The 10,037-nt window shown below is 34.1% G+C and overlaps 1 long non-coding RNA gene across 1 annotated transcript; it reads left to right on the forward strand.

The window, feature by feature from the left end:
* The first annotated feature begins 8,669 nt into the window (after positions 1–8,669).
* On the forward strand, positions 8,670–9,829 carry LOC123208976. Its single transcript, XR_006500903.1, has 4 exons — positions 8,670–8,691; positions 8,793–8,939; positions 9,235–9,369; positions 9,733–9,829. It is a non-coding gene; the product is annotated as an uncharacterized LOC123208976 (long non-coding RNA).
* Positions 9,830–10,037: the final 208 nt, after the last annotated feature.

Genomic DNA, 10,037 nt, shown 5'->3' on the forward strand with positions numbered 1-10,037 from the left:
TTAGAGAGAGATCCAGCCTCTCTAATGCTGGAGTTGTATGAGTGCTGAGGGAAGGGTTGCATTCTGTATTGATGATTTGTATCAGTATTATTGTTGTGGAATAGTAGAGACCAATAATGAATTAAAGATTTCCTTCAATCATAGTTCTTCCATATATCATTTCTGTTCTTGTACGTTCAGATGGTATGGCTATTTACATTCTTGTTATTGTACCTGGAAGATTAGTGATTAGTGGTGATTGTAGTTGGAGTATTGCAGTAGTTTGTCTGGAGTTGGTGCGTTGCTGGAGAAGTTAGCTGGGTTGACTCTAATCTCACCAGTCTAGGTGTTGCATTTTCAAAACATATTGTTCAGATATATATTTACAACCCAACTGGAGAACTAAGACGACACTTGGATTCTGTATATTGAATATCAGTTCTCCCTTAAAAATGGCTACGTAGAGTTTCAAAACATATTGCCTTAGATTGATGCCCATGTTGGTGGAGTTAATGACATTGCATTTGTTCATCCCAAAAAGCAACTTTGTACGGTTGCATGTAGAGATGATAAAACTACTAAAGTATCATCTTAATTGGCCTTGATGTGCTTCTCTAGGGAAAACATAATTGATATATCCTCGTTGTAATGTTCGTCCTATTAACAAGTTTGGCTTGTTGGGATGCTTAGAGTAGTATCTTCTGTGACATCTATGGGATGCTGTAGCTGGACACAGGCGGTGTAAGTTTGAAGGCCATGAAGCTCTTGCGTATTCAGTCTGCCCTCACCACAGAGAAAATATTCAGGGGCGTTTGGTTTGGGGGTTTTAAAATTACTTTGGTAATCTATCTTTTATTCCTTTATTTGGTTTGTCAGTAATAAAATATTACAGTAATCTTCTATTATCAATGCTGATATGACATGTAATATAAATGATAATCTGATTACCACCTTCACCTTAGGTATTTAAAGATTACCGAGCTAATCTTGATTTTATTGTAATTATATTATTATTTATTAATTTTTTGAAACAAAAATAAATTTATTTTAATTAATATGACAAATAATATAAAAATATTTAAAAATAATTATATTCAAAGATATTTAAGTAAAATAATTTACTAATAATTTTTTATTAACTTTAACCAAACACAATAATTATTTATACCTACTAAATTTTATCAAACATAGTAATTATTTATACCCAGTAATCTTCTAAGTAATCTATTTTCAAGCTAATCTTTCTATTTTGGTAATAAAACATTATCCAAACCAAACGCCCCTTCAAGGTGATCTTTTTTTAACTCATCTATGTTGTATTGGTGATCTGTATCACTATCTGTTTTTATATGGTAACTCACCGATAGACGTAGGATGGCTACCATCACTTTGAATCTCATATTATCCATCTTCCTATCTTGAAATATGCAGTTTATATTTTCTACTGCCATTGATGGAAAGATCCATGCTTGGCCCTTGTCTGCTTTTGATGTGCCGTTATTTTTAACTATTCTTACATCTTCTAAATAGAGTTATACTTCTATATTTTATCTTGCAGGCTATTCTCATGCGGAGCAAGTAAAGAACATGAATCTCATTTAGTTGAGTGGTATGAGAGTCAAGGAGCTATCGAAAGGACATATTCTGGTTTCAGGAAGCGTTCTCTAAGAGTTGTCCAGTTTGATACAACACAGAATCGATTCTTGGCTGCTGGTGATGAATTTCAAATTAAATTCTGAGATACGGACAATACAAATATGCTGACAGCTGTTGATGCAGATAGTGGATTGCCGGTTTGTAGTTTTACTGTTTACTTGCGCACCAATGGTATCTAGCAGTAGATTGTAGCAGTTGTTCATTCAATTCTATTCTATGCAGGCTAGTCCTAGACTGAGATTCAGTGAGGAAGGATCTCTGCTTGCAGTTACAACAAGTGACAACGGTATCAAAATATTAGCCAACCGTGATGGTTTGTGATTAATAAGAATGTTAGAAAGCAGACTATTGACAAAAATAGGGTCCCATCTGAACCCATGAACTCTACGTTATTTTCTTGCATGTTTGTTGATCATCCTCTCATGTCATTATTTGAGCTTGTTTTAAAAAAGTAATTTTTAAAGAAAGAACACATGGGAAGATAAAATTATAAACATTAGGTCTTTAGGGGCTGGCATTGTCACCCTTGGACTGGATTTAGGTCTGTTCGGTATTTCATATACGATTAACAATACTTGATTGAGATAATACTTTTGCAATATTTATAGATTCCCCATAATTGAATGAGATTATTTACTATGTCTCAAGTCATGACAATGTTTATGCCCCCACCTCCGACAGTTACCTTTTGGCATTCCATCCCCAAGATAATAATATTATTGTCATTGGGATGGAGGATTCTACTATTCAAATATGCATTATCAGAGTTGATGAGGTGAAGTTTCTCTCTTGAATTGTCATATTTTTTACTTAATTTTTGCAGCTAGTTTTGTGTGTAATTGGTCGCAGGACATCTTCAATTGGAGTTTGCTCTATTTATTGTTAGTTTTAGTCTATATTTGATTACAATGTTATTTAAAAATGATAATGTATATATTATTTTGGTATGATTGACTTGTTACACATTCCATGCAATCTGATGTATGTTTGTTGGCTCAGTTTATTAGTGGGGAAGTCTTAATGTTACCATCTTATTTTAGGAATTCATAGTTAGTATAATTCCATAAGAACAACTAAAATCATTTTTCTACTACTACTACTACTATAATTATTATTATTATTGTATGGAAATGTATCATCTTCCCAAAAAAAAACATATATGCAACAAAAGTACAAAAAGGCATACATGAGTCCACTACAATATAAAAAACCTTGCTCAAAAACTGTCAAAGCTCAAGTATAGCTATCTAAATAATCTAGTCAAGAGCTTTATTGAATACATAAAGCTCACTGCGTGATATATAATGCGGAAGCATAATTTATGCTGAATGTTGCTGGCAGATCAAAACCAAACTCAAGGGTCAGCAAAATCGCATCATAGGGCTTGCATTTTCCCAAACTTTAAATGCATTGGTGTCTTTAAGGGCTGATGTGCAAGTTAGAGTCAAACTAATATAAAATTCAATATTTTAGTGTTTATTACTATTAGTTGTTCTTTTGTTCATTTGGGGTGCTTTTAAGTTTTTGTTGACAGTAAGAAAACTAGCACATTCAAATCATTAAGGGATTGCTCTATTGACTGTTTGCTTATTTGGGCAGCAAAATATTTTCCTTAGTACCTTGTTAGATAGCATGAAAGCTGCAATTTGAGATTGATCATAACCCATTGAGGGTAATCAATGGCTGCATACTACAAGCATTTTCTTTGGAAAATTTTCTAATATAGTTGAATTACCATGTAAATATAGTCTGCGTGTATGTTTCCTAGTCAGCGATAGGTGTCGAACAGTGCCCAAATTTAAGCTTTCACTGTCCAGATAGGTGAAGTTGAATGGTCTAATTGTTTTGAGGGAATATCTAATGCAAAGTGCAATGAAAACGTTTTTTTTAAACTTTACATAAGTCTAGATATCTTGGTTAGTGTCATAGATTAAATACTAGTAATGGGGTCTTACCTATCAGCTGGAGTTTTTGATGTGGCTTCTAGATCACAATATTATTTAACTTGAGATTGTGCCAAGTGAGCCAAGTGTCTTGAATTCAAATTCCTTGGCTGTAATGTTAAATCAAAATAAGTCTTAAGGGAGGAAAAATATAAGTTATATAGGGTTTACAAGTGAAATCAAGGGAGGAAAATATTCTACCACTAGCAAAGCTAATCACTTAACATACTAAAAAGAGTAGTCAATCATGTAAATGAAGAAAGACTTTAATTTTCTACAAGTTTCAAAAGTGGCTTTCGGCAGTTGCTTCTAAATGCTATTGAATTTCAATTTAGGTCCCAAAAATTATGTTGAAGCTTTCGCTTTAATGTTATCTCTGGGTTTTTGACATCCATAACATAATAAATTATTTATTTACTCTCGATTATTTTGATACAGCTATGTATGTGAAGCATCGATAAATGGGAGAAGCTGAAATCCAAGTTCATACAAGCACCTGCTGGCCGTCAACCCCTCTGTTTGGAAAAACTAAAGTCCAGTTTCATAATGATCAAACACATCTATTGGTGTCATGACAGCCAAATTTCCATTTATGACAGCAAGCTTGAATGTTCACATTCTATAAGCTTTGCTTCCATCTCATCTTGTTTTAGTGTGTCATCAGTTCGATCTCTCTTTAAGTAAACTTACCATATGATAATTTATATGACCATGATCTCAATTCAATTAAATTATGTGGAAACATAGCATCATGATAATATAGGTTAATCAGACCCAAATCACATGTTCTTGTCTGCTTAAAAGATTAAGTTATGTAGCTTATTATCATCAATGTACTAATTCCACTTTGACCAGCTAGAGTAAAGGAGTCTAGAATGCATTTTTATTGATGTTATGCTAGAAGCCTTGTGCATGGCTTATCACACTTTGTTGGAAGTTTTATTGCTGGTGCTGCAACATGTCTGGCAAATATTACTATGCACTTATGCTATGTATTTATGACTTGTAGTGGTCTCCAAAAGATGCACTCCCCACTCCCATTTCAAGTGCAATATATTCATGTGATGGTTTACCGGTGCTGTTGGAGTTTTTGATGCGGACAATTTAAGACTTCAATGTAGAATAGCACCTTCTGCCTACATACCTTCCTTCACTGGGTAAGTAAATAAAAACCACCTCAAAGGTTTCAAAAATTTTTCATTAATTTCCTTGTATCAAAATCTCAAAGCAGTAGGAAGCCATCCCTCACTCACAATATTTTTTCTGCAGCAGCAGCACTGCCACCTATCCTTTGTTATGGCGGCTCATCCATCTGAGCCAAATCAAATAGCTCTTGGCATGAGTGATGGAGCAGTGCATGTAGTCGAGCCTTCTGATACCAAGTGGTAGTGGGGTGGTACACCCCAAGACAATGGATCCCTCCCCGCTAATTCGTCAAATCCTTCTTTGGCTGGTCAACCATCAGAGCTCCCTCCCAGGTAACTGCTGCGGCATATAAGATGAGAATTAGACAACAAGGAGCATAGATTGAGCTGCACATTTTTTTTGGTTCTTAGTTTTGAACATCATCGTTTTCACTCTTTAACTTCCTTCAGATCTTGCCTTGCTATATCTGTTGTAAATTGTTTTTCTCGTTGGCTGTTTTGGTACACGAAATTCTAGAGAGAAACATTTTATCTGAAATGAGAACACACCCGGCTTCAACAAACTGATTTGACGACACTTTAGAAGGTTTTCCTTGTATGATGTTGTATACATTAACAGTTTTTGGAATGAAAATGGTCACTGTTGCCATGCCTGTCTGTTTTTGTGCTGAAACCAGCCTTTTCTTTTGTTTATTTTCGGCTGCCCCATTGTAAAATTTTCAGTGTTAATTATTATAATTAATTGTGTTTTTAAAAATGTTGACCTTGCACCACATAAAAAAATTTGTGTATATGCTATGCATTATTGTTGAACTAGTGGCCACCACACACTTTCACGCCTCTCTTCACTATTAGGATACAACTAGCTTCTTCTATATTTTTCTAAGGTTTTTCCCTTGGTTCCTGTTAAATATATATATAATTGTTATAGTCTTTCAGTCGAAATATTAACTTTAATTTGATTGACATGGTTCTTCTTTAGGTTGGCTCCTTTTGGAAGGAATTGACATTAAGTGGAAGGAATATCATGATAACTTTGCAAGGAGAGTTTCAAAAGAACTTTGGCAAAGCAGAACTCTTCGATTGATTAAGGATGACCATGCATACTTCCCAATTCATATCCTTCAAAAATTTATCAATCTTGATAACCTCATATTGAAAGTAAGATATATGAAGAGATGTTCTCATGTGAAGAAGGTGAGGAATATGTTGGAGCGTTCTTAAAATTGAACAATCTACAATTGCCGGGATTTTTTAATTTAAGGTGCATATGGAAACAAGACTTTCAATTCAAATCAATTCTTCAAAATCTTCGTTCTTTAAATGTTAAATATTGTCACAATCTGATGACTTTGTTGCCGCTTTTATTGTCTTTTAAAAATCTAATGACTTTGGAGGTAAAGTATTGTAATGGAATGCAAAATTTCATGGCATCCTCAATAGCCAAAAGTTTGGTATGTCTAGAAAGATTGTCAATAGAAGAATGTGAAATGATAATAAGAGTATTAGCAAATAAGAAAGATATAGAGAAAGATGAAATTGTTTTTGAGAGATTGAAGGAGTTGCACTTGTTTAATTTAGAAAGTCTCACATGCCTCTATTATGGGAATTACACATTAAAATTTCCATTCTTAGAATCATTAGTTGTGAATAAATGCTCTAAGATGTAAACTTTCTCAAGAGAAGACATAAACATGCCAAAATTACAAGAAGTGAATAGGAAAGATTGTTCAAATGACCGTAATTATATCACAACACAATTACAAAATGGTACGTATTCAGTTATTTAACAATATACTTTTTTTTGTAGAGTTTCTAGTACTCTATTCAATTAATACTATTCAATCTTCAATGTTCTTTACTACTAATTTATTTTTGATTAAAATTCCCTAAGTACAAATTGAGAAACTACAACATTATATTTTATGTATTGTTAAAGTTAAAATAAATTGTGTACGCGTGTTTTTCAAGTATTGAGGTGGCTGTTGAGGAAATTCATTATCTTCTTTTTTAATTGATGTATTATTATCATTTTAAAGACTAAAAGTAACATTAATTCACCACAGTTTTGTTTTACGTTTAAATTTATGCATTGTTCTCTATGATTGTAGATTGTTCAAAGTTATGGGAAAAATACCCTCTGAAGCATTGGAAGCAAACTGCAAAATCGTATGGTAAGTGTATGGTATTAGAAGAGTTGACATTTCTTCTTAAACATATTTTAAAAATAATACATATTAGAGGAGTTGACATTTCTTCTTAAACATATTTCAAAATAATACATATAAGTTGTCTTTAAAATTTCTATACATTAATAAATTATAGGGTTAAAGGGATTATTTTATATTTCATAGAGACCATCTGCATTCTCTCCCTTCCGTTCTTTGTAACCCAATCAAAATCATCAACGGTCGTCTGCTTAACTGCTAGAAATCCAAGTTATTTTCATCGTCGCAAATTAACAGAACGTGTTAGTTACTGATATTTTTAATTTTGCAGATAAGTTTGCGGAGTTTTACTGAATCTGTTTAGCACAGTCAACAAATTGGTGCCAAACGACTTCAATACACTGTGAGCAAATCAGAAGTTGAAATTGATGTAATTTTTTTGTCTGATTCTAGTTGACAGGTGGATATAATGTGATTCAGGAACTTTCCTTGTGGATCTATATAATGAAGCTTTAGTTTTTAAAACGTGATTTACTTGAAATGCTATTTGAAAATGTTATTTACTAGGCAGTATTCGATTTAGGTAAGGCCCATCAAGGATCGTAAAGTGCAAATACATATAATTGAATGGCTCCTGAATATATTTATATGGTTATAAGTCTGGTACGCATTATATTGTACTTCAACTTGAGCAAGAGTAATTTGATAAGTTGTTTATATTTGTAATAATCTCCTTTTGAGATTGATAATATGCCAATACTTAGAAAATGTAGCTGGTGGTTTTATTGGAATTCATAACGGTAGAATTTTAAGCACATGCACATAGGTTTGGGTAAGCAGAAATAATGCCCAATTTGCATGATAAAGTTACATGATTGAAATTCCAGGGCTAGTGAGACTATTCATTTGATCATTGGATTTGTTTTAAGACTGACTGACTAATATATTGATGAATATGCTAACCTATAAAAGTCTTGTTTCTATTGGGTTTTGTTAGGTACCTGAAGGGTGCAGCGGCTGCGCAAGTGTTCTTCCTCTCCTGCTGGTGTAGTGGAGAAAGGGATTCCAAGCTAAGACTGTAGTGCGTTGGAAAATTGTTTTTGCTTTCTTTCTTGATGTAACAGTGAATATTTCAAATAAACAGAGCAAGAGAGCAATTAATCTAACTGGAACATTTCATCAAAAGGGTAAGTATGAATACATTGCATATTTGCTACTCTCATCAGCACAAGTAATCAACTTCTCTGAAAACTAATAACATGAAATTCCTCAACTAGCACAATGACATCCCAAAAGATAAATCATTACAGTAACTCAAGCAAAATAAAACCCCACACCCACAAGCTTTCGAGAGGCTGGGACTCTCCCTACTCCTTTCTTTTCTTTTCTTCAAAAGTGTCCTCCTTCCTCTCCCAGCTCCCTATTTCTGGACTCCTTACTGTCGCCCACCCAATCCTCAGATACCAGCTCAGCGTCCCATGTTTTCACAATCTCTCTCTTCCAGCATACTCCTAAACTTTTGCTGCATGTCTGTTGTCCTTTCCGCCACTGGAATACTGCCATCTGGAGCTCCCCTGGGCTGCTTACTAATATTGCTACCAATACTATCACCAACAGCTTTTGGACTGCTGCCTTCCGCTCCAATAACCTGCTTTCTGTTATTATTATCATTGGTGCCTTCTGTCAATTCCATGGTTTGCACCTTCAAGTTCGCCCTTCTTCCTCTTCTCTTCCTCTTCACATAGACCCGAGCTCTAACAGGTTTTTAGTCAGTTAGAGCGTTGCAGCAAGGACTCAAATGTATGTTTGAAGCCTATCTTTCTCTTGCTGTCTTGTTCCTTTTTGAAGCCTTTTCTTTTTTGGTTGTTTTTCATTTTGGTCAGCACTGTTTTGTTTTGTAGAAAGCTAGAAATGGCAATGCATGTCAGATGGTGATCTTATATATTCATGTATAATGAACAGAACTGATTTCTGACATTGCCCAATATAGCCAAAAAAGGCCACAGAGATTCTTGGTTTAGGACATCACAAGTGCACATTTCTAATAGGTTGCTTAATTTTGTAGCTTAAACCACAATTTTATTCAGTTGTATTCTACTGCACAGACCAAAGGCTGTTTTCCTTGACAGAAACTAGCCGAGTCTTTTCAAACCCAAATTATATTCTTACCCATACATTCATTTGCTTTTTAGCTTGATGCAAGATGAATTTAGTGAATGATGTTTTCATTTAATTTTTCTTTCGCTATTGTGTGTTATCTTTGTTAGATGTCCTACTTATATACTAACTTTTGATTCTGTTTTATTCAATGGATGATTGGAAGTTTTTTAAAAATGGTTACAGGCTAGACGAAATTTCTCCCCAGGAAAAAAAAATCATCAGCTTTTACAAGCCAAGACGATCTGCATATAGAGGAAATGAATACTGACAGAACACTTGATTTTTCTGCCCAATGTCTTGGTGTTGGAGACTGAGGAGGTAGGGAAGTTCTAGTTGTAGCTACTATATTAATTCTACAAGTAATTGAGAAGCACATAAGTATATATTTGTTTTTCTCTCTGTTTGGATATGATGATGGAGGTCAGTAAAAGAGAGGAAGTTGGAATTGTTCTGGATGCAGACGTAGATGCTTTTGAGAAAGTATCTTTAACATGTTTTCTAGTTTCATTTGTTCATTACGATGTTGGTAAGGCAAATGTATGCATTGTTCTTAACAATGGTCGTTTTAGCTGGCAATTGTAAAGATATTTCTCTTGAATGGAGCTGTGACCATACTTTCTTTGGCTGATTTGTTTCTGTGCAAATGTTTTACGTATCTCAATTGTCATTTTGGCTTCCCAGGTCCTTTGAGTTTGATATCTGCATTGAAACAATGGTGAGAGATGACATGAGAAGAGGCATCTCTCTCTGTCTTAAAGGAGACAGACTACAGATATTATTAGCTCAAAGGTTTAAAGTTTTGCAAGAATATGCAATGATGAGTTGACATGTAAAGCAATTTCTTGTTACAGATTGTTATAGTTGCAATAATCACAGTGAAGCAGACTCGGATGTTGATGTTCTTCAGGCAACCTACTACATGGGTGCCTTGTTCTTTGGACTCATGAAGCAACTAACTATATTTTGTGCACAAGCTGGCAATTACC

This window comes from Mangifera indica, chromosome 2 (assembly GCF_011075055.1).
Source record: "Mangifera indica cultivar Alphonso chromosome 2, CATAS_Mindica_2.1, whole genome shotgun sequence".
NCBI lineage: Eukaryota > Viridiplantae > Streptophyta > Magnoliopsida > Sapindales > Anacardiaceae > Mangifera > Mangifera indica.